Consider the following 25,962-nt stretch of genomic DNA (forward strand, 5'->3'; position numbering starts at 1 on the left):
TTTTGTGTATATAGATGGCCTTATCTACCTAATGATATAAAATTACTTGATCTGTGTTCTGTCCTACCTTGCAGCTTTCTCACAGCCATCTAGCGAGGTATCTTGTAGTATAAGTGACTTAATAACTTTTTGAAAAACTCAATACAAAAAAAAGTTAAAAGGACACTGAGAAAAAGCATTCATTCAGTACCCACATATCCAAGAACCATTAATTACAAGAGGCATAGAACTACCGAGTCCCGTAGAATCTAGCATGACTTTTTAAACAAAAACTTATCTTGAAAGAACTAAAAGTCGCATGAATTGTTCCTAAGTGTGTTCAAAGTCACTGGATAAAAAAAAAGTCACACGTAGAGGGTCATAGTCTGAGTATTACTCAGTAATTAGGGGCCAATTACTCTCACAAGAAAAAGATTCTTTATCAATCAAGTATTTGAAAATATTCACTTAGGATTGTGTGAATGTATCATGTAAAAGTTAGGCCTTGAGTTAGGCGTTAAGATGACTCTGCTGTCTAAAAGATAGCGTTTGTGCAAAATTTTACAGCATACAGAATTTTTAAAAACATATTTTCATTTGATTCTCAATAACCATGTGATAAGATCAGAGAGGGACTTGCCAAAGGTCATATGCAGGGAACAACTCAGGTGTGGGTTGGATTAGACAGCCTTTGAGGTCGCTTCATATTTTAACACTGAAAATTTTACAGCTAAATACATTAAATTGGCCAATGCAGGAAGACAGTTATTTGTCTTTCTCATGAACTCTGAATGATTCATAATATCATGGATTTAGAAATGGAAAGAACCTTAGAAATCGCTCTTTTGTACCTCTCTAATTTTAATAATGAGGAAATTCAGACCCTGACTGACAGTCAGTGCTTCCACTTCCTTTCCTCTCATTCCTCTTAATTCTCTACAATCAAGCCTCCAATCCACTCAATTGAACCTGCTCTCTCCCAATCTAACACCCTTTTCTCAATCCTTGTCCTTCTTGACTTTTCTATAAGTCTTTGATTATCAAGTACTCCCTCTTACACTGATTATTCTTTACTCTCTAGGTTTTCATGGCACTGCTGTTCTTTTGCTAGGTCTTTGTCCTGGCTGTACTAAACATCAATGTCAGCCAAGGCCCTGTACTAGGTTCTCTTAACTCTATACTATGCTTGTTAATCATATCAACTCTCATAGATTCAACCATCAGTTTCATGCAGATGATTCTTAATTTATCCACCCTAACTTCTCTCCTGGCTTTCAGTCTTACAGCGTTCCAAATGCCTTACTGGACATCTCAAATGGCATGTCTCATAGTCATCTTAAATTCAACATATTATCTTTTAGTCTAACCCTTCCACCCAGTTCCCTATTAAATCTGTCATGGGCACCACCATTCTCCCAGTCACTGGCTTTCAACCTATCATCTCTAAACAGACACTCCAAAATCTACGTCTACGACTGCAACATCTCTCCTATGTGTCCTCTGTTTGGCTTTTAAAGCCCTTTGTGACCTTGCTCCTGTCTATCTTTCCAGTCTTCCTTTATCTTGCTCATCCTCACAAACTTTAATCCAGTGACACACTTTGCAGAAGACACTCATCTGTTCCCTCCATGCCTAGACTCACTGGCTATTACTTCCTCAATACCTTGAATGTCGGGCCTTATCTCCCCACCTTTCTTCCCTGGCTGCCTTCAAATCTCAGCTAAATTCTCACCTTGTACAAAAAGCCTTTCCTGGTCCCCCTTAATTCTAGTGCTTTTCCCTCTTGATTACCTCTCATTTGTCTTGTATATATTTTGTTTGCACATAGTTGATTTTCATATTAGATTGTGGACTATTTTTTTTTCCTTTCTTTGTATCCTTAGTCCTTAATACAGTGCCTGGCACAACAGTAAGTACATGCTTTTGCACTTGACTTGCCCAAGTCAAAGCACCCCTTCCCAAATATGTGTTAACTACTTACTATGTGCCTGGCACAGTGTTAACCACTGGGGATACAAAGAAAAGCAGAAACAGTGACAGAGTTGGGATTTTAATCCAAGTTCATTAATATCCACATGCAGTGTTATTTCCATTATATTCATAATACCAAACTGTGATTCTATATAACAATGGTTGGTTCAAAATAGCTTCATGTTAGAGTGTTAAAGCAAAGGCTAGATGACCATCAATGAGGGACACACAAATTCCTATATTACTCCAAAGATATGCCTAAACTAATTTCCAATGAGGAAATAAATATTATTGATTATAATAATTACTACTGGACTGACCTACCCTCTTAGGTCTTTTCCAACTCTAAAATCACATGGCTGTTTGCTCGTCTTTTCAAAAGAATACAAATACGTATTATACACACACAACCGTAAATGACAACACTGCTTTCCAGCATCTCTTCCAACACACACATTGATCTTTATCGGACTGCTTTAGTAATGCATTAGTATACTATCTGAATATACTACAACAGAATCCCCTATAAGTTACAAAGGCAATAAAAATCAAGCTGCTCCCTAACCCAACAGTGAAAATGACAAGGTTAGGCTTTCACCTCCTGAACAATTTAAACTCCTTAATAATACAGAAAAAGTAATGAACATAGCTTGTTAATGGATTCAGGTAATAAGCCTGCAGGTTAGTTTAGGATTTATGAGAAACATGTAGGTATCTGTTTCTGAGAAAGATTACCAGTCAGTGGAGGCATGAAGGGCCTGAACTTAAAAAGTGGGATATTTAGAGTATTCGCAATAGCCTCCCAGTTGCCTCCCTGCCTTAAGTCTCTTCTCTTTCTAACATGTTCTCATGGGGCAGCTAGGTGGTGCAGTGGATAGTGCACCAGCCCTGGTTAGGAGGACCTGAGTTCAAATTCGGCCTCAGACACATAACACTCACTAGCTGCGTGACTCTGAGCATGTCACTTAACCCCAACTGCCTCACCCCTTTCCCTCCCCCCAAAAATATATATACTGAGAAGACATTTTTATTTTGTTGATTTTCATTTTTACAATTCTTTCTATATTCAAATAAGAAAACCAGGAACACCTTTAAAATTCTTCAGATAAGTGACAACAGCACCAATGAGCAAAAATCTGCTTAGCATGGTGTAGTGAGGAGCACTAAACTTAGAATTTGGGCACCTGGGCTAATTATCATTATTATTCTTAATATTAACATTTATCTGATACTTGAAAAGCACTTTGCATTTTATCCTCACAACAATCCTGAGGTCAGGTAGGTGTCATTATGCCCATTTTACACCTAAGGAAACTGGCTGAAAGAAATTAGATAAGACAATATAGCTTGTCTGATTCAAACTCAGGTTTTCCAGACTCCCAAGTCCAGCACTCCATCAACTAAATCTGTCTGCATCAGCTCCTTTGCATTGCTACTCAGCAAGACATTATTACACATGAGCCTCAGTTTTCTCAATTGTAAAATGGGAATAATACTTGACCTTATTAGGACAGAATCGTTGGAGAGAAAAATCTATTAAAGTGTGCTATTTCATCATCCTACCTCATTGTTTTCTAACATGAAGCTAATCTATTATGATGGGTAGTTTAAAAAGCCTGTATTTGTTTTATGTTTTGGGGGTAATTTTAGTAACTGAGTGGAATGTGGGGCAAGGGAGAGAGAGTCAAGGATGATCTAGTTGTGAATCTGGAAATCTGAAAGGATGGTGATACACCTCGCAGAAATATGGAAATTAGGAAGAGGGGTTAAGTTTTTGGAGACAGGTAATGAGTTCTATTTCAGAAATACCTACTAGAGGAGGGCAGCTTAGATGGTGCAGTGTGCTAGGCCTAGAGTCAGAAACACTCATCTTCCCGAGTTCAAATCCAGCCCTGTGTGACCCTGTTTGCCTCAGTTTCCTTATCTGTAAAATGAGCTGGAGGAGGAAATGGCAAACCACTCCAGTATCTTTGCCAAGAAGACCCCAAATGGGGTCATGAGTCAGAAATGACTGAAAAACTGAAAACAACTAGATATCTGCCAGACATCCAGTTGATATTTGTCTAACAAGCAGTTATTAATGCAAGAACAGGAGTGACTAGGGCGAGTAAAGCCAATATGCATTTATTAAGCTTTTAGGATAAATGGTGGCAATAGAAAGGAAACTATCCCTGACCTCAAGAAACTCACATTCTAATGAGGATGACATGTAAACAACTATGTACATACAAGTTATATGCAGGGCAATTTGGAGATAATGTTAAGAGGGAAGGACTGGTAAAGGCTTCCTGCAGAAGGTGGAAATTTAGCTGAGACTTGAAGGAAATCATGGAAGGTAGGAGGTAGAGACAAGAGAGAAAACACTGCAGAAATGCAAGAGTTGGTGAAAATGTAGGAGCTGAAAGATATAGTGCCTTGTGCAAGAGTCAACAGGAAGGCCAGCCTCACTGGATTGTAGGGTCAGGTTAGGAGGGGTTTTAAAAGCCAAACAGAGGATTTTATATTTGATCCTAGAGAAATTAGGGAGCCACTGGAGTTTGAGTGGAGTAGTGTGGGGGGGGAAAGGGGTGTCACATGGTTAAACTTGCACTTTAGAGATCATTTTGGCAGTTGAATGGAGGATGGGCTGCATCATCTTGAGATTTCAAGCAGGGAGACCAACCACAAAGCTATTGCAATAGTCCAGGCATGAGGTGATGAGGGCCTGTACCAGGGTGGTGGCAGTGCCAGGTGAGAAAAGGGGCAAATAGGAGACATTTTGAAGATAGATATAAAGATTTGGGGGCCAACTTTTTGGAGATAATAAATGAACTCAAAAAGCTGGTAAAGTCACTAAGATAGAGAGAAGGGCTGGCTAGGCCAGAGTCTTGGGCTTACACCCACAGAGAAGAGAATATATATGATGATCCAGCAAAAGAGACTGAGAAGAAAAAAAAAGGGAGACTCAGAAGAACAGTAAGGAAGATAGCAGGTCCAGGTAAAAGCAGTTAGAGGGGATACTAAGTAGTTAACAGTGTCAAATCCTGTAAAGGTAAAAAATATGAGGATTGAGATATGGATACTGAATCTGGCAATTAAGAAATCACTGCTAACTTGGAGAAAAGCAGTTTCAGTTCCAGTGGCCAGATCTGAAGAAAATACATTGCAAGAAACTGAGAAGTAACTGTAGAGGTTCCTCCTAAGAGAAGAAAAAAAAAAGATAAAACTCCCTGCCCTCATGACAGTATGTTCTACAAAGGGCACATATATACATTACATATACAAAATTAATCAATTTGGGTAGTTGGGGAAGGCACAGAAAATAGAGAGGTTGCGCTTAGCTTTTTAAGGAAACTAGAAAGACTGAGAGGTGAGCAAGCAGAGTATTCCAAGCAAGTGGGAAAGCCTGTGCAAAGGCAAGGAATGTGATGTGTGAGAACAGCACAAAGGCCAGTTTGGCTGGATATCAGCAAGTGAAGGGAAATAACATATAAGGCTGGAAAGATAGGTTGGAGTCAGGTTGAGAAAGACTTTAAAACTGAAAGAAGTTTGTATTTGATCTTAGGCGTAACAGCCACTGAAGTTTCTTGAAAAAGGGACTGACCTGGGCTTTAGGAGAATCACATTGGTAGGTACAAAGGTAACAGTCCATACCCAAAAATAACATCGGAGAAGACAGAGACTTGAGGCATACAGACAAATTAAGAGGCCGCTGCAATAGTCTAGGCCTCATCTAGTATGGTGAGTATGCAAGAGAAGAGAGATAAAAGATGTAATGCAGCTTAATATCAATTTGGGTTTATCATTTATGTAAAAGATATCTTTTGATGCTAGTAAATATGAACTGTCAGTACCAACAACACTACTCAGAAATGGAAAGTACTATGACTCAGAAAACCAACATATTAAGTGTCAGATTCCTAAGTAACATAGTTAATGTACACTCAGATGAACTTTCATTATGTTACTCTTCAAATGTGACAAGTATCCATTTATTGGAAGTAGATTAGTCATAAGGCAGTTAGTCTTAAAGAATTTTAAAGTCATGCCTAAGAACACTATTCTTTAGCAACTATGCTACGTACCCTGTCTTCCACAAATACATTAAAGTCATCATTTGCAGTTACCCAACTGACTCACTTGCAAGTCAATGCTCAACTGTTAGGAAATAATCTGACTTTTGAGTAAGTCTTTAGGAATAAATTTTTGCGCTAGAAAACTATAAACTAGAGAAGCAGGAATGTAACTATAAAACTACTTCAGAAATAAAGGGGTACTATTTTCAAGCAAAAGGAAAAAAACTGAAAGGTGGGGTACTGTTATAGTAAACAAGCAAAAAGAAGGAGATTCTGGAAAGGAAGGGGGCTTGGTCAGGAAATGAATAGGCTATTAAGTGTTAATGGGGCAGAAAGAAAGGATTAAGGGGAGATAAAGTTGAAGAAATCGTTTTTTGAAAGACTTGTTAAATACTTATTTCACCTAAAACTAAACTTGGAATTTAGAGATAGTTAACTGCTTCAGAGAAAAAGCTCAGAGAGGAATGTTGTCAGATGTGGAATTTATTTTAAAAAGCATGTTACTTTTGAATCGATCAAGTGGCAACACACTCATATTTAAGGCCTTCCTCCTCCTAAAACACAAATCTTTTTTTGTTTTAAAATCTTTTTCCAAGTCATCTTCATAGAACTAATTCTGAAGCCAAGTTAAATAAAACTTCTTACTAAATATTAAGCTACAGTTCATATTTACTGTAGATTATACGATAACCATAAATTTTTGGACTCATTAGATCATCAAATGTTAAAGTTGATCACCAACCTCAATACTGTGCCATCACAAAAAAAAAGACTACTTCAGTTTTTCTAAGCAAGATTTCTAAACCTTCTTTTCTGAGATCCATACAGACCAAGAACAGATAACTGCAGCCACACACCCCTAACCACCACCTTAATTATCATAGGCTAAAAAGAAAATACACTTTTATACAGGAGTTGGAGCTCACCCTATTGTTTCTTTTTTGGAGAAAAGTCACCAACTGTCACAACTTTGAAAACAAACGAAACCCTGGATCTTTCGAGTGCCATAGAGAAACCCTCCTCTTTCCTCCTCCTCCCTTTCGGTACTACCCCATCTGGAATCTCGACCCCCGCTAGCAGCCCATGCACTACACAGCCTTAACTGAGGAAGAACCCACAAGGAAATCCGGCCGGTTTCGGGAATCAGCAAAGCGGAGATTTCGGGAAAACAAAAACCCACCCGGGCTGAACATCGCCGCACACATCCCATTGTTTACCGGCCCCAACACGGAGCCCGGCACGCTATCCCTTTGTAAGGAAGCTCCCCTTAGCCCAGCGCCCTCGCTCCGGGGCCGAAGCCAGGGATGCTCCTACTGGCCCTCCACTCCTCGCCCCCGGGGTACCTCCCGGCACGTCTCCCACCTCCCCCCCGAGGGGCTGCAGGGGCCTAGGGGGAGGAAAGACACCAACGCCCTCCTCCGACTTGGGCGGCATGTCCTCGGCGGAAGTAGGATTGGTCCCAGCTCTGCGAGAAGGGGCTTGTCTTTCTCTCTCTTTTTTCGGCCGGCTCGGGTCCTTAACCCCGTCCCTCCCACACACTCTCGAAGGGACGCTTTCCCACCAAAGGAGGCGCCCACTCGCCCACCCACGGGGGACGAGCCGCCCCCAGCCCAGCCAAGATGGGCCCGGCCCACACTCACCCTGCAGACCACATGGGCGGGGGGGGCGCCCGCTTCCCGCTCTGCCGGTCCGCGGAGGCCTCGACCACGGCCTAGGAGTGGAGGGCGAGGCGAGGGGAAACACGGACCTCACGCCGCACCGCCCCCCCATTCCCGAAGCCCCCCGCCGCCGGCCCAGGGCGAGCTCCCGTCCCTGCCCTCCCCTCCTGTCCGGCAGGGCCCCCTCCCCCGCCGCCCGCTCGGGCCCAGCCGCCCCCGCCGCGGCGCAAGCTCCTTACCGGCCGGTGTGGGTGGGTGGGGAACGCGGGTGTGTGCGTGTGTGTGCGTGTGTGTGTCTAAGTGTCGCGCCCGCGTCCGCAAAGGAGTCTCCGCCCGGCTCCGGTCCGGGAGGGGAAGGGGTCTGGGGAAGGGTCGAGGGGGAGATGGGGGAGGTGGGTGCCGGGCCACTGAGCCAGGGAACCAGAGGCCGCCCTCAGACAAACCGACCCAGCGCGGCCGCAGCTTCCAGTAAAGAAGAGCGAGAGAGCTAGAGACGGGCAAGATGGCGGACAGCCAGCCCGGACGTGCTACGTCATCGCGCTGACGCACGTAAGGCGAGTCTCTCTTTCTCTCTCTCCCTCTAGTCCCACGCCTCCCTCCGGCGGGACCCTGAGAACGGGCGGGTCACGTGGGGACGCGGCGGGTGGAGAGCGGGCCGAGATGTGCCGCCTCCTGGGAGGTACCTGCAAGCGCAAGCGAGCGTTTCCCGGCACCTCGGCTGGCGGCGTGCTCCTGCCCCTCGGCGCCCGGCGCGCTTGCGGGGGTGCCCAGAGGGGCGCGGCCGGGGGCCCAGGGCTAGTTCTGGTTCGGGGGCGGGCACCCCGCGGAGACTAAAGGTCTTTGGGCACCGTTCCACTTTTTTTTAAATTACATTTGTACTTCATGTAATTTGCACCCACTGAACACACACTAAATTTACAGACAGAGGAGTTAGAACCTGGTAGGTGTCAGGGGAGCCTAGTATTGCCAATCTATGGCTAATGATGTCAGAAAATAGGAGCCGGAGGGACCTCAGATGTCAATCTCATCTAAGGGTACTTGAATATGACATGCCCTGTGAGTTACATATGTAACATCCCCTTAATAAAAGGATTTGCTGTATAAAACTTAGACTGGGTCAAAAGACTAAACCCAAGGACCTAAAAGGCCACAGGTTCCCCACCGGATGCTGGCCTCTGCTTGAAGACCTCCAGAAATCATCGTACCATGTATAACTTCCTTTCTTCTTCCTCCTCCTTACCCTACAATAGACAGTGTTGTTGTTTGTCCTTCTTTGTATGAAGAGAAGCAGTGACATCATGAGGGTAATATCTTGGTTTGTAAGTGAGTTGGTTTTAAGTGAGGTAGAGCTGTGTCATCAGCTTCACTCTGCCAAAGTCATTGAAGTCCAGTGGTAAGACAAAAGTCTAGATCAGGGCTTCTTAAACTTCTTCCACTATGAGACACCTCCAGTGCTTCTTAAACTGCTGTTTATCATACTGATGAAACCCACAGTTTAAGAAGCACTGGTGTAGGTGACTAGGGATGGCCCAAGATACAATGGGTGACCTTGTTCTTTCTAAACTAGGGCTTTGCCAGGTCTGGGTTTGACTGAGCAAGACCATTCCTTGAGTAAGAGCTAGGTAAGAATTGAGACAAAAGGTGACCAAGTTTACCATCACAAAACTATCAGTTTGAGAGGGAAAGACCCTTAGAGTTTCTGGCCAGAATAGAAAACAATTGTTACTTACACTCATTCTAAGCCATCAAAACCTAAATAATGAGCCAGAGAGGCTTCCATGTTACTGACCATTCAATGTGAACCAGTGATTTGGGTTTAAAGGCACCTCAAGTAGCTCTACTTGAAATACAATGGGCTTTTTTAAAGCCTGTTTTTTCAGAGCTATATTTCAAGAAATCATAAATGAAAACCTTGCAGGACAAAAAGTAAATCATCCAACTGCCTTGAAAAGCTACACTGGAGAGAGTTAGTTTTGGAGTTTAATGTGGACACTTCCCACAGAAGAAGTACTTTGACAGCCACTGTGATTCTTGGATCTTTGCTTGTAAGGACCCATAAACTCAACTGTGTCATCTATTTTTTTTTTAGGCAATTGGGGTTAAGTGACTTGCCCAGGGTCACATAGCTAGTAAGTGTGAAGTGTTAGTGTGTCATCTATAAGAAACTGAGTCATCCAGATAGAAAGGGTACCTGAACTGGACTGGCCACAGACTTGAGATCCCTCCTTAAAACTATCTGAGTGTACTCCACCTTTCAAAGACAAATTGGTCAGAGACCTCGCCATCACTTCTCCCCAAGAGTCCTTTCCAAAGGGTATTATCATCTTTGTGCTTTTCTTGTACATCCCAGTGATTTTGGAGTGAGATGATAATAGTAGAATATCTAAGTAAGAGAAATGTGAATAAAGAAGCAAGGCTGATTGGATCTTATAAAATAATGAGGTTTTCTCAATGATGAGCCTACTGGGTCAGAGTAGGGGAGTCAGAGAAGGCTCAAAGTAATTCAGCCAGGTTACAAATGAGGAGAATAGAATATAATTTGAGAATTTACTTTTCTGGACTCTCTCTTTCCCCTCTTTTTTTCTCTCTCTCTATACATACACATATACATACACACAAATTTATATGTATGTATGTGTGTATGTACATATGCATGTGTATATAGCTATTGTGTGTGTGTATATATATATATATGTATACATATTATATATATATACACATATACATACGTACATTTTTTTTGGTTCAATAGGGAATGGGCAGTGGAAGGGACAGATTATAAATTCACATAAAACTAATCACTTTCCTCTGATTAGAAAGTGGAGTCATCAACTCCAAAACCTCCATTTAAAGAGGAGGCTCAGCACAGCTTTTCCTATCTGGCTGTACTACTTTGGGACATACCACAGAATTCAATTGCATTATTTAATGGTAAGGAAGGGGGCCAGCTAGGTGGCTCAGTGAATGGAGCGCTGGCGTTGGAGTCAGGAGGACCTGAGTTTAAATCCAGCCTCAGACACCTACTAGCTGTGTGACCCTAGGCCAATCACTTAACCTGATCACCTCAGCAAAAAGTAAAACAACAACAACAACAAAATCCCCCCAAAACTAATGGACATCTACTTTGTTTCCAATTCTTTGCTATCACACAAATAAAATTGCTATATTTTGGTGTGTGTGGGGACTTTCTTCTTATCAATAGCCCAGGAAGCAGCTTTTTGAAGTATGGCCCTTTGGCCTCTACAAGAATGCAAAGGGAGAAGAGGGACATTTGTCTTATCTTGCTTGGAACTGGTCCCAATGCCTCACTTCCTGGCCTTCTCCAAACCATGCCTTGTACCTTCTGCCCACCCCCACCCCCCTAACTCGAGCTCTCATATATATGTATATATATATATATATATATATATATATGTATATATATATATTATATATATATATATATATATATATATGTGAATATATGTGTGTGTATTATTTTCTTCTATTGCTAAGTAAACTACTTGAAGGCAGGGACTGACTTGTTTGTTTGAATTTATATCTCCAGTGCTTAGTATAGTTCCTGGCACAGGGTAAGCGCTTAGTAAGTGCTTTTTTCATCCATCCATTCATTCATTCCTCTTCCTTACCCCACCCTGCTTCATCCATGGAATTTTGTAGCACAAATACTTAGCAGACAGACAGGGCAGTAAGCAGTTTTAAGGAGTGAGACCCCTGGCAACAAAGAGAGAGTCAACTGTGGATTCTAGGGAGAATTCTCTCTAGCATTTGACAACTGAACTTCAGAGAGGAGCAGATCCAGGGAACCTAGCTGAGCAACTTGCCTACAAAAGATGCTGTAACCAGGGGAGGGTAGCTTGAGTACAATTCTAGAAGAGAAAGCCTGCAGTTAGAGGTAAAAATTGATTGACCACACATTTCCTACATGCTGCATCTCTACCAAAGTACTCTGGGCTCATTCTTCCCACAGATTCTATGTGTATTTGTAAGAGAATAACCTCCACATTTTGGGGGAAATGTTGTATAGATACTGCTCTTGGCATGCTATCTTAGTAAATGCAGTTGCTTTCAGTTAATTGTGTCTTCTTGATGTTATTTAGGTGTTTCAGTCATGTCCAACTCTTCATGACCTGATTTGGGGCAAAGATACTGCAGTGCTTTATCATTTCCTTCTCTAGCTCATTTTACAGATGAGAAAACCAAGGCAAACAGGGTTAAGTGACTTGCCCAGATTCATACAGCTAGTAAGTATCTGAGGCCACATTTGAACTCAAGAAGATGAGTCTTCCTGACTTCAGGCCCAGCACTCTATCCAACTGTATCTATATGAGGTAAGCTTGTTGGTGAGAGTGCATAAGTTCGGGGAGTGCAGACTTACGGACTCTCAAGTCTGGAGATGTAGCAGTCTTCTAGCAGATCCAACCTGCAAGAATGTGTGACTTAGAGTGCAGACGTGGGAAGTCCACAAGTTTTGAACATATTTTGTACAAATATGTTCAATAAATTGTGTATATTTTCAGACTTTTTTGATGTATTGATCAGTTATGCTGATTTTTTCCCTCCTTTTTTCTTTTTGTCTTTACAATGTACAAAAATGCCATTTGTTACATGAGATGGCTGTCTGGGAGGGGGCAAGGGAAGTATACTGGGTGGAATTATGGTGATGTAAAAAAAGCATTAATAAAAACTTTTTTTAAAGGTTGTTTTCTGCTTGAATTTTCCCTATTGTCTCCAAAGCCGATAAACTTAGCTTTTTAAAAGCTCTGAGCAACATAGCCAATCTTGTGTCAGCCAATGTAAAACTTTCCTTACAATTCAATCAGAGAAACTTTTTTCACATGTTCTAAAGGGATAATGATAATGGACTATATAGATTTTCTTTTGGATTTTTAAAAAACATATTATCACCAGTTACCTCTGTTACCTATGGCTTACTTTCTGTGATTACATCAACTGGACTAGGGAACCAACTCCCTCAAGTATATCTCATAACAGTAAGTGGTAAGTACTATAGATAATATTATCACCATTTAACATTCGAGGAAATTTAGGCTCAAAGAGGTTTAGTGACTTGCCCCATGCTTATATAAGTAGGAGGTAGGCTTTGAACCAAAGTCTTCCGGACATCAAATCTAGAATTGTAATACTTCCACACCATGGTACTTCTCAAAGTACTCTGCCTTAGGTGTAGACCAAGTAGACTGCCATGTTTGTGGGGCTATTCGTTTGAGCTTGGGTCTCCCTGTCTTACTCAGGCTGGTATTACAGCAACTACTCATGGGCCCATCTCATGTAGAAGCCTGGACCTGTTCTGTTTCTGGCCTGGTCTGGTTCACCCTCCTTTAGGTGGCTCACCATATTGATTCTGGACTTAGGGTAAACACCTAGTAGGTTTTAGCTCTACTACAGCTGAGAACTCCTGAGTTCAACTGATCCACCAGTCTCAGCTTCCCTAACAGCAAGGATTACAGCTGTTTACCACCACACCTACCTGGGCAGTTTGTTTTTTAGAAGTTCCAATAAGACTTCCCCTTAGGGAAAAAAAAAATAGTTCCCTTGATCCTGTCACTTAATCTCAACCAATGGAGATCAATTCCTATGGGCTGAATAATTGCTTTGTAGGCTTCCTCTTTTAAAAGGCATATAAATCATAGATAAGGATAGCATAAGTCACTTATACTTTCCTGTGCATTTCCTTATTTTCCCCTGTGAAGGGAGACCTGAGGCAACAGGAGTGACATAGGTGCCGGTAGAGTGAAAAGGTTGAAAAGAGGAAAAAGGATGAAGGTGTAAGATTTGGAATTTCCCTCAGATTTTGCCTACTATCAGGCCTGGTGATTAGCAAAGTGCTAAGATAATGATAGCATTTTAGGGTTTCCTAGATGAAACCTTGGAGGGCATTTAGTCAAATGACCCCCCTGCTTATATTTTAGGTAAAGAAAATTAGGCCCAGAAGGAATGAAGTTACTAGGATCAAAGGCAAAGATGGGATTTGAACCTAGATTTTCTAAAAGCTCAATGCTTTTCTGTTCTTCCCAACTGATGCCCCAGAAAGGAATAAGGACAAATGGGACCAAGAAGAAAGAAAGAAAGAAAGAAAGAAAGAAAGAAGGAAGGAAGGAAGGAAGGAAGGAAGGAAGGAAGGAAGAAAGAAAGAAAGAAAGAAAGAAAGAAAGAAAGAAAGAAAGAAAGAAAGAAAAGAAAAGAAGAAAGAAAGAAAAGCTGATGAGGTTGACAAGGGATAGAAGAAGATATCAAAGAAAATGCCAAGGAGGCAGAGAGATGGAGGCTGAACGTGGATAAACTGGCATACCTCTTGTGTGCAATAATACAGTATTTTGACCTCAAGATAATTTTTGTAACTGTATCTGCTTCTTTCATAACCTTTCCAGGCTTATTTCACATTATCTACCTCATTCTACTACTTTCCAGTCAAACTGGCCAACTTGTCATTCCCCAAATTTGGCATTCCATCTCTGTCCTCTTGCCTTTCATTGTACAAACTGTCTCATGCCTGGAATGCAGGCCTTCTTTACTCCAACACTTCTTTCAAAGCATGGCTCATGTGCCACCTCCTACAAGGAACATTCCCTGATTTCTCCTAGTTATAATGCTCTTCAGTAATTATATATTTACCTGTCTGTTCATCAGTTGTGTCATCCCCAGTAGAATGTAAATTCCTTGAAGACAAGAATCAGTGCCTAGCACAGTGTCTTGAACATGGTGGCACTTAAATGTTTATTGGATTGGATTGGACTGGTTGCAGCTGGAGACTCTGCCTTCTGGCCTCTCACTTGGCTTTGTGCAGACTCTTTCACTGTATTTCTGATTCTTATTTTGCTCCATAGAATAATGCAAGCTTGAAAGTACATTTCTTGACTGACGTGTTCCTGAGTATTTGAGCTATCAGAGAAGAAGAGAAAATGTCACTTTCCTACTATAAAGAAATTACCAGTCTAGCACTACTACTTCAGTTTTTGTTCCATCTTATTCTCCATTATTGTTTCTGCTGGGGTTAATTAAACAGTTATTTTAGAAACATTTCTCTGGGTTGTTAAAAGTTACAATGAAATAATTGCTCCAACTGGGAATCGGTTGAACAATTCTCTGGGCCATTATTAACTTTATAAAACACAGCCTTAACTGGAAGAAAAGAAAAAAAAACCCAGCATGATGGAAGGAGAGTTGAGAAAGAGCATTTTTTAAAATCTGACAAAATCTCTAGGCAAGGATAGGGCTTGAAAATATATGCATCTCTCTAACAAAGACTTCCTGCACACACACACACACACACACACACGCATACATACATACCTACATTTCTGTGTGTATGTATGTATATTCATTCATATAAAATTCCGAAAAGTCTTGGGCAAGTACATAAAGCAGTGAGCCCTGGCAGGTCACAGTACATAAAGCAGTGAGCCCTGTCAGGGTTTCTGTGAACAGTCCAAGCCTTAGAAAAGGGGTTCTGAATGGATCCCTCAGGCAATTTGGTGGAAATCTACAGAATTCTCAGAATGTTTTTAAATAATTGAAGTAAATGCTACATTTCAGTTAGAGGTTTATGAAATTAAAGATGTCATTTCCTTCCCTCTTTCAAGTCCCCACCCCGTCTAGTTCCCCTGAAATCTGTCCATGGACCCTTCAGGGATCTGTGGACCGCAGGTTAAGCATCTCTGCTTTAGAAGATTATGACAGAAATCAAGAGGACAAGAGCCTAGGTTTTGAGTCCCTGTGGCCTTTAGAATCTCCTTGGGATGTTTTTATCCAACCATAAAAAAAGTTTGTCAAATTTTACATAAAATAACTGCCTCTTTTATACTGAAGAGAAAGCTAGCAATGGAAAAACATGGGGTCAAATCTTGCTTCTAATACCTACTTCTCTGTGTGATAATAGGCAGATCACTTAACCAGTCAGTCAGCCCTGCAATTCCCTAGACTGAGTCACTGATAGTAGTTGATTGTACTGATGGAGGAAGCTTCTACCCTGGGAATTCTTTCCACTGAAACGCATAAATCACAGATCCTACCTATACCAATTGTGTCTACATCTATATCTAAAGTCAATGTCCAATTTTCAAGGGGTGGGAACTACTGACCTTCCTGGCTTCCTTTAAGTCAACTAAAATACCGCTTTTTACACCTTCACCAATCCCTCTTCATTCCAGTACCTTTCTTTTTTTGTTTAATATTTCCTATTTATCTTTGTATATATTTATTTGTATGTTGTCTTTTGCCCCTTTTTGTATCTCCAGCACTTAGCACAATGCCTAGCACACAATAGATGCTTAATAAATGTTTATCTCACTTTCTTTATTTTTTTGTTTTTTTCTTTTGTTCAGCTTCTTCTTTTGCAAAATGACCAATGTGGAAATATGCTTGGCATTATGGTACATGTATAAACTATATAAAATTGCTTACCATCTTAGGGAAGGAGGGAGAAAATTTGGAACTTAAAAAATTTTTTAAATGAATGTTATAATTTGTTTTTGCCTGTAATTCAGAAAAATAAAATACTATTAAAAATAAATGTTTATCAATTGTTTGATGTATGTTCTTTCCTCAAAACAGCCCTGTTATATGTAGTATATAAATATTATCCATGTTTAAAGATGAAAAAAATTGAAGCTTAGGGAAAAACAAACCCCCACAAAGCTAATAAGTGTGAGAACAAGAAGTTAAACCTTAGTTTTCTGATGACAAGCCTGATGCTTTTTTCCATTTATACCACAATTGCCAGCTACCCAGACAATGTGCCTTTGCCAAAGGATGCTGACAATATAGGGTCCTTGTTAGAGACTTTTAAAACTAGATAACTGTCAGGCTGGGGGTTAAGGCTGAGTACATAGGCCTGAGCTGCTCTAACCTGGAATTCTCTAAACTCCTTAGAGTAGCTACTGTCATGAGCCTCTCTTGGCTTCTAAAATTTCAGATTGTAGAGAGATTTGCTGCAATAGCCCTTCAGGCCTGGCCCTGATTTGCCCTGAAGACACCCTGGATGTTGTTACAGTCTACAGATTATAGGTTACATTTACTTTCAACTGGCTTTGCGGTGACTTGCCCTGTTGTTCCGGGCCAGGGCTAACTCACGCCAGTCCAGTAATTGATGCTCAGAATTAGAACATAGTGAAACACTGGTGATCATGTAAATTTCAATAGAAGGAAATATATTTAATAATAAAAGAATTTAAAAATATGTAGTCACTGATTCAGGAGGATGTTGCTAGCAATAGCTTCTTGTCAGAAAGATATATTGGCTCACGTGGCAATGGGGGATTCTGGCAAACCTGAAAAAACCTAATTCCTCATAGACTCATGTGGCCAGGAAGTCACCCCAGTGGTTCAAACACTAACCACCAGAACTAGTAAAATCCCAAGGACAGCCTCCTTGCCCCTTTAAAAAAGAAACTAGTCCAGTCTATATAAAATAAATGGCGTAGCTACCATATATCACTCCATAGTGATCATCCTGACATACCCGACTACATCCTTGCCTTGCTCATAGTATTCACATGTACCTAGTACATAGGGAACATATAAACAAAGGTATGAAGTTGGAAAGGCAGGGGAGCATGTGACCATGGCCCTGTAAGGAAGGAAACACGAAACTATAGGAAAGTATCAAGTAGAACTTGAAGGGACCTTGGAAGTCATTTATTCTACCCACCCCCACTCACCCATTTAAAAAATAGATTTACACTGATATTTTTTGGTTTTGCATTGCTTTGATTTTCTGCTGTATACTTCCCCAACCTTCTTCTCAGAGAGCCATCCCTTATAATGAAGGCTTAAAAAGGGTGTGTGGGGGATTCAGCAAAACTTATTAACACGTTGAAAAAAAATCTGATGTTCTATTGCAGTGTTTCATAGCCAGAAACCCTGTATGCAAAAGAGCTGGGGGAGGTATCTTCTCATATCTTCTCTTTGAGGACAAACTTGCTCTTTATAATTTTGCAACACTCTGATGGCTTACTATTTCCTCTAGGGTTAAATATAAAATGTGCTGTTTGGCACTGAAAGTATTTTACAGACTGTCCTTTTCTTACTTTTCCAGTCCTCTCATAACTTCTACTTTCCCATACTCTTCAGTCCAATGACCCATCCAGATAATGTGCCCTAGCCAAAGGGCAAGGTTTGCCAGAGTCCCCGATTGCTACATGAGCGTCAATATAACTTTCCAACAAGGTGCTATTGCCAACAACAGCTTCCTTGCTGTTCCATGAACAAGACACTCCATTTCTCAGCTCTGGGCATTTTCACTGACTGTCCCCCCATGCCTGGAATTCTCTCCTTCCTCAACTCTGCCTCCTGGCTTTCCTAGTTTCCTTCAAGTCCCAGGTAAAATCTCACCTTCATCAGGAAGACTTTCATAATCCCTCTTAATTCTAGAGCTTCCCTCCATTAATTGTTTCCAGTTCATCCTGTACATAGCCTGTATAAATTTGTTTGCTTGTTGTTTCCCCCATTAGACTGTGAGCTCCTTGAGGGCAGGAACTGTCTATTTTCTTTCATTTGTATCCCCAGCTTTTAGAACAGTTCCTGGCATTCAGAAGGGGCTTAATAAATGCTTATTGACTGACTGACTCTATGATCCATATACTGGCTACTTATTGTTCCTCACATATGACACACTATTTTCCAACTCCATGCCTTTTCATTGTCTATACCCCACATCTATAATATTTTCCCTCCTTACCTCCATCTCAGTTAAAATCTCACCTTCAAGAAGCGTTTCCCAGTCCCTCTCACTGGCTTCCCTCTAAGATGTACATATTCAGCAATGTGTTGTCTACTTTAAAGTGGTTGTATGTTTGGGAGGGGTTAGATGTTTATTCTATAAATATTGCCATTTCTCAGAAAATTTGGAACTTCCCTTTTAAGATTGCTCTCAGTCTCCCATTCTTTTGAAAATCCTCAATAGCAGGGAGAGGTAGGTGGTACAGGTCAGAAAGACCTAAACTTAAATATTGCCTCAGACACTTACTACCTGTGTGACCCTGGGCAAGTGACTTAACCTATCCTGGCTTCAATTTCTTCATCTTTAAATGGAGAAAATAATAGCACCTACTTCCTAGTGATGCCATGAAGCTAAAATGAGGTAATATTTGTAAACCTTAAAGTGTTATATAAAAGTCAACTGTTAGTAGTGGTGATAAATCTTCATCCTCTGAAGGTGGATTTGATTTTTGGAAATAGCCAAAAGTCCTTTAAAGCTAAGCCTGCTCAGGTAATAGGTGAATAACAAGGATCAAGTAAATACTTATTATTTGTCAGGTACTACGGATTCAGAGACAAAAGCAAGTCAGTCCTTGACCTCAAGTATACATACATATACACACATGTATATATATATATATATATATTATATATGCCTTCTAATATGGGGAGATAACATATATAAGGGAGTATATAACAATTAGAAATCAGGGAAGAATGTTTTACTTTGGAAAATCACAGGGATAGTGAGTAAAGCCACAGAGGAATCAATGGTGAGGATGAATGGTCATGTAGAATATGAAGCATAGTTTGGTATCTAGAGCTGCTAGAAAATAGTGGCCCTTCTGAGTTTATATCAGCTGCTTCTCCAGTGAGCATAGCATGGCCCCAGGGCAGTGGTTCCAAAACTGAGTGGATTAGATCACCCACCGCAGCATCTCAGGAAAGCTCTAGGTCCACAGGCAGTTGCTTCATGGTAGATAGCATGAAAATGACCTTGTGGTCAGTTAAATAGTCTAAGCCAGCACTTCTTAAACAGTGAGTTGCGACGTGTAACTGAATGTGGTAGTTTCGAAAAATTTGGCAACAGTAAAAGGTTTCTGAACACGCAACGACCAAAAATTAATTCAAAATGGCAGCGCTTACCCATGTTGCATCCCACAACTTCACTGTAGCCTTGGTTCTGAGCACACAACATGCTTACTTTGTACTGCACATGCCATCGCACCATGCAACGCCAGTGAATGCTGCCAGAACACTTCAGTTCGGATTTGAAACTATTGTATGTTATGAATTGCTGTGTTTTTACTGTATGTACAAAATTGTTAAATGAATTTTGGCTTGAGATTAGAATTTCCAACAATTTCTGAAATGGCCCATAGCATACCTCTCCCATTTTGTACTACAGATTTATGCAAAGCAGCATTCTCAGCATTGACAATTATAAAATCAAAATATTGATCAACTCCGAAAAACATTGAAGATTCTGTGTCCTGCAGTATCAAATATTCTGCCAAGATTTAATTCTTTATGTTAAAATAAACAAGCACATCCATATGCAAGTTTGCTTTTGTCTTTAATAAATAGTAAAATTATATACTAAAGAATTGTTTTAAAATAAATTTCTTTACAATTTATTGTCAGTAAATGTTTGATTTGTATACCTATTTTATAAACCTATATACTTGGGATCATGTAAAATTTTCTCAGGGGAAAAGGGGTCATTAGTGGAAAAAGTTTAAGAAGCTCTGGTCTAGGTTATACCAGTTTTTTGGTTTAAAAAAAAAGGCACTTGTCCTGAAGTCAGGAGGACCTGAGTTCAAATCTGGCCTCAGACCAAACACTTGATGCTTACTAGCTGTGTGACACTGGACAAGTCACTTAATTCCAATTGCCTAAAAAAATAAAAAAAGAAAGAAAAGTATGGAACTATAAATTTGCAAACAAATACTGTCACCAACATTATCATCACCATCCTAATAATAATTGTGTAATCTCTGTTCCAAAGCCCATTGGTATGGCACTCTGTCCTCATTGGTAGAGATGAGTGCTTTGCCCTATGTGAGGGGCAGGGCAGATTTGGTGAGAGGCAAGAGAGCTCCAGCCTTCACCAGTCCCCCTTGAGCATCCCTCGGGACTCATCCAACCTTTGAGTCTTCTTTTTGATTCTTCAAGCTTTGAGATGCTTTGAATGCTTTTGGCTTCCAGCTTCAATGTAGAAGGTCAAAACTTCTGGCTTCCAGCTTCAATGTAGAAGGTCAAAACTTATGGCTTCCAGCTTCAAGAGAGAAGGGCAAAGGAAAAGGTCAACCACATTTCAGATTGCTGAAGGAAAAGATTCTGGGAACACAGGAAGAGAGCTGGCAGTTTCCATCATGTCTTTGTTCTCAGCTTGCTACACTAGAGACTTTAGAGACTTATCTCACTCCCAATGGGAGAGCTCTTTCATTTTGTGTTATCTGGTATACATTCTCCTATGTATACCTTTTCTGACTTCTGTTTTGCTAAGATTGGACAAATGAGTTTCTTTTCTCCTTGTGTGTTCATTGTGTACCCTGATATTGGTGAGAAAGAGGTCAAATTTTTGATATAAAGCTTGGGGGCCTTCTTTCCCTGCACCTCAATGACAAAGAGATCAGAAGTTAGATTGTACCCAGACATATCCCCTAGATTAATAATATTTAAGGGAGCAGATGGTTATGATTCTAGTCTGGTGGCCACCAGCCCCAACTTCCTGCTTCCCCTCCTGGCAGGAATTAGTCTCCCTTGGAGAAAAGTGGGGGAAGATGCTAAAGATGTTTATTCTGTCTCTCTTTGAGCCATGCAAAACAGATGGGAATCTTCTCTCTCCCTGAATGCGAAGCTTGAAGAGTCCCTGAATAGGACTGAAGAAGGCTCAAGCTCTGCCTTTGTAGGGCAAGGCATTCATTTCTACCACTGAAGAGAGTTCCATACCAATGGGCTTTGGGACAGAGATTACAATTATGATAATTTATCATTTCCACAATACTTTAAAGTGAGAAAAGCACTTTTCCCTCCACAAAAACTCCATGAAGTAGAGAATATGCAGTATATAGTTAGGCAAGAATTTGATGTAGTTTACCTTTTGATCCAGCAATACTACTTCTAGTTCTATGATCTCCAAAGAGATCATAAAAATGGGAAAAGGACTCACATGTACAAAAATATTTATAGCAGCTCTTTTTGTGGTGGCCAAGAATTAGAAATTGAGGGGATGCCCATCAATTGAGGAATGGCTGAACAAGTTGTGGTATATGAATGTAATGGAATGCTATTGTGCTATAAGAAATGATGAGCGGATTTCAGAAAAACCTGGAAAGTCTTACATGAACTAATGCTGATTGAAGTGAGCAGAACCAGGAGAACATTGTACACAGTAACAGCAACATTGTGCGATGACCAACTTTGATAGACTTAGCTCTTCTCAGCAATACAATGATCTAAGACAATTCCAAAAGACTCATGATGGAAAATGCTATCCATATCCAGAGGAAGAACTATGGAGTCTGAATGCAGATCGAAACATACTATTTTCTCTTTTTTCCTTCATCTTTTCTTTCTCATGTTTTTTCCTTTTGGTTCTAATTCTTATTTACAGCATGAATAATGTGGAAATTTGTTTAATATGATTGTACATGTATAGTCTATAACAGATTGCATGCTGTCTTGGGGAGGGAAGGAGAGAGGGAGTGAAAATTTAGAATTCATAATCTTATGAAAGTGAATATTGAAAACTAAGAATAAATAAATTAATTAAAAAAGCAAAAATATTTGTTAAAAGGAAAAAAAAAGAATTTGATGAAGTTCATAGAATGTTGGCCTTAAAAGTCAGGAAGACGACGAGGTTGCATGCTGCCTCAGATATGTATTAGCTGTGTGACTGCAACCAAATCAATTAATCTCTCTCAGTCTTAAGTTTCTTCATCTATAAAATGGAGATGATTATCGTATGTACTTCAAATGAGATACTGTATGCAAAGTGCTTGGTGAACCTTAAAGCACTATATAAATCCAGCTATTATCAGTATGGCATAGTGGATAAAGACCTGGTGTTGGAAGGAAGATGGGCTCAACCACGCCCAGCTTCTTGAACAAGGAAAGTTGCTTAAACTCTAGATGCTTTATTCAACTCTCTGAAAATCTAAGGACAGATTTTTTTATAAGAGATCCTAATACATAGGCAAAATTGTCATTTTGGACCAATAATTTTAAAAATAATTCAATGAACAAGCACCTTCTATATCCCTCCCAGTGCACCCTGTCAACTCTGTAAAGGTGTAAGTTATACAAGAACTGCCACTTTGTAGAAGTGGAGGGAACGCTGTGAGTTCTTGCACATCCCTGAAATCACATGCTCAGAGAAAAAATACACAGTTTATTACTGTATTATATATAGTATACATAATACTAGTGTATTATATACAACTATTTGGTCATGTCCATGTGTATCAGCTCACTTAATCTTTCTTTGTAAGTTCTACTGTTGCTGTTTGTTTTTTATATCACATCTTGTTCCTTGAATGTCATCACCCTTCATCCCTAAAACAGACAAAAGGATTGAATGTATCCTTGCAACAAAGGGAAACATTTAAGCAAAGTCAGAAGTTGCTGTCCAAGTCTACCTCTGGAAGAACTAAGAGAAGAAAGTTTTGTTTCCTTATCAGTTCTCTAGAACTGAGATTGTTCATGAAATTATATCAAATTAACTATTTTTAGTGTTGTTATAATCAACATTATTGTAGTCAATCAGAGGTGTCAAACACCCAGCAAGCAGGCCACGGCATTTCTGAGTGCTATAGGAACAAGATTAAAATGTTGATGTACTAACGAAGAAGAAGATATTATAAACATATGTGGTTTTCTAAGTCAGTATGTGGCCCATAGGGATGTAGGTGTGTGACTTAGTGGTTCCCATTTCTATTTGAGTTTAACACATTTGATTTATATTATTCTCTTGTTTTTTCATTCTTCACTCTGCTTGATTCAGTGTCTTTCCCTAATTTTTCCAAATTCCTCATATTCATGGTTTCTTATGGTACAATAGTATTTTGTTATATTCATATACCACATTCGGTTATCCATGCCCCAACTGATGAGGACTTATTTTATTCCCAATTTCTTTGTTACCACAAAGAAAGAGGCTATACACATCTTGTTATATGTAGCACCTCTTCCTACTCTTGTCAGTGACCTCCTTGAAGTATCTATCCAATGATATTATGCTTTTTTCCTAAGACAATCAGATGTAGAAAATCAATTAGTATTTTTCCTGTTACCTAAAGCATGTGATATGTCATGATGTGACACATAACCTCTATTTATTATTCATAATAATGCATGCTACTTCTAGGTAATTTTGCTTTGTTCAGAGACCTCACTTCCAAGAATACCTCTGGATCCCAATAAAACTAATTATTTTCTTTCTCTGAAGGAGCATGAACCTTTTTCACTGCTATCAAGTTCAGAAGGTGCTGATTCTGGATACCTGTTCAAAGACATAAGTAATATGATGAAAAGACTGCTAAATTTAGAATACTTGACAATTATGCGACTATAAGCAAGTCACCTAACTTCCCTGAGTCTTATGTAAATTGGGGGTAATAGCACTCATAGCATTGTTGTGAGGCTTCAATGAGATAATATTTATAGGATACTTTGTAAATTTTAAATTGCTATACAAATTAGCTCATTATAATATGTATGTAATTAATATGAGAATTAAAAACATGCTCATAATCAAGTTAACAAGTTTTTTTTATTAAGCAATTATTATGTGCCAGGCACTATACTAAGTGATAGGAAAATAAAGACACAAAATAAAGATGTCCTTGTACTCAAGGAGCTTATATTAAATATGGGAAAACAGCACATAAAAGGAAACTGAAAAGAGAAAAGGGAAGAGAAAAAAGGTACCTGAGAGAACATGGTGGAGAAAGAAGTCCAGAGAGTATGGAGTTGTAGAAGTGTCTGGAGAGGAATGAAGGAGTATGGTTGGCCTGGTCTCTTCCTTATAATGGAGATTCTAGAGGGAACTGACAAATCAGAGGAGGAAGCTGAAGGGGCAGAGTGATCTTTCAGGATGAGAAGACTGAAGAGAATTGATTGGTTGAGAAAGAAGCCTGGAGAGTTAGCGTGGAGAGTGATAAAAAAATGAACATGGCTGGCCTGGGTTCTTAAAATGAACATTCGAGGAGGAACTTCATAGTAGGTATATGGGAGGTTGTTGTTTGTCCTTCAATTTTTTTCTTTCTTTCTTTCTTTCTTTCTTTCTTTCTTTCTTTCTTTCTTTCTTTCTTTCTTTCTTTCTTTCTTTCTTTCTTTCTTTCTTTCTTTCTTTCTTTCTTTCTTTCTTCTTTTTTTAAATTTAGGCAATGGGGTTAAGTGACTTGCTCAGGGTCACTAAGTAAGTGTTATGTGTCTGAGGTCACATTTGAACTCACTTCCTCCTGAATCCAGAGCCAGTGCTCTATTTACTGCGCCACCTAGCTGCCCCATTTTTCCTTCATTTTCGAAGAGGACCAATGACATCACTGGGTGATGTCTTGACTACTATGTGAATTGGATTTAAGTGAGGCAGAGTTGCATAAAGTTGTCAACCTCACTCTGTGTTCCAGAGTCTTCTAGACTCTTCCAGAGTCATTGAAGTCCAGTAGTAAGACAAAAGTCAAGATGATTGGTGATGGCCCAGAATGTAGTGCCTGCTTTGGTCACCTTCATGGCCATTGTAGCAAATTGTTCTTATCCACCCATTGTGCTGTGGGAGGTCTTCACACTCTTGGGGTAGATAGCCTCCTAACTAACTGATGTGTTTGAAACCTGTGAATTACTCTCCATCTGGTTTAGTCTGTCTGCCAAGATGGCATACTGGAGTGTGGCCACTATGTATACTACAGCCTCTTGGAGCCACAGGTGAGAGTTGAGTGTCAGGTAAACACCAAAGTTGGATGAGAAGCCCTGAAAAGTGCTTGGCAAATCCTCACACCAGAGGTGCTGGTTCTTCTTGAACACCCCACATATGAAGTAATCTTAGAGGGAAGGCGCTAGCATTTGGAGGTGAGAAGGTCCTGGAAATACCTCTTGAAGAAAGTAGGATACATAATAAAATAAAATGTCTTTAAGAATTTGAAGGACTATCATGTGGAAGAGGGATTAGACTTGATCTGCTTGACCCCAGAGAGCAAAATTAGAAGCAATGTTGTAGAAAGGCTGTTTAATTCATTGTGTTGAGTACTTCATAGAAGTAGCCCTTCCCCAAAATGTAGTGAACTGCTTTTGATAATTGGGGTAGTAGATTCCTTTTCACTACAGGTTTTTCTTCAAGTGAAGCTTTCTTTTCTTTCCCAGAGGGGGAGAAAAGAACTACTGTTACACTGGTACCCTTGAAATATCAGAAAAAAATGAAAAAAGGACTAGCACATTGAGTGGACCCGTGTGGTATCCTTTTATAAGTATATGAATCAGAATCACACAGGTTGGGAAGGCATGGATTGGCCATTATCTGACATAATTATCAAAGAGAATTTCTGAATCAATGTACTCACAGATCTATTTGGGTTTTT

At 40.1% G+C, this 25,962-nt stretch overlaps 1 protein-coding gene across 1 annotated transcript in view; it reads right to left on the bottom strand.

Moving 5' to 3' along the window:
- PRRC2C (proline rich coiled-coil 2C) overlaps nt 1-8,182 on the bottom strand; it is a 90,317-nt gene extending 82,135 nt beyond the window's left edge. Inside the window, 1 exon segment of the mRNA XM_078156499.1 lies at nt 7,903-8,182. The gene's annotated coding sequence lies outside the window, so the exon portion shown is untranslated.
- Nucleotides 8,183-25,962: the final 17,780 nt, after the last annotated feature.

Source organism: Phascolarctos cinereus, unplaced genomic scaffold (assembly GCF_003287225.1).
Source record: "Phascolarctos cinereus isolate Bilbo 61053 unplaced genomic scaffold, phaCin_HiC Scaffold_5;HRSCAF=322, whole genome shotgun sequence".
In the NCBI taxonomy this organism is placed as follows: domain Eukaryota; kingdom Metazoa; phylum Chordata; class Mammalia; order Diprotodontia; family Phascolarctidae; genus Phascolarctos; species Phascolarctos cinereus.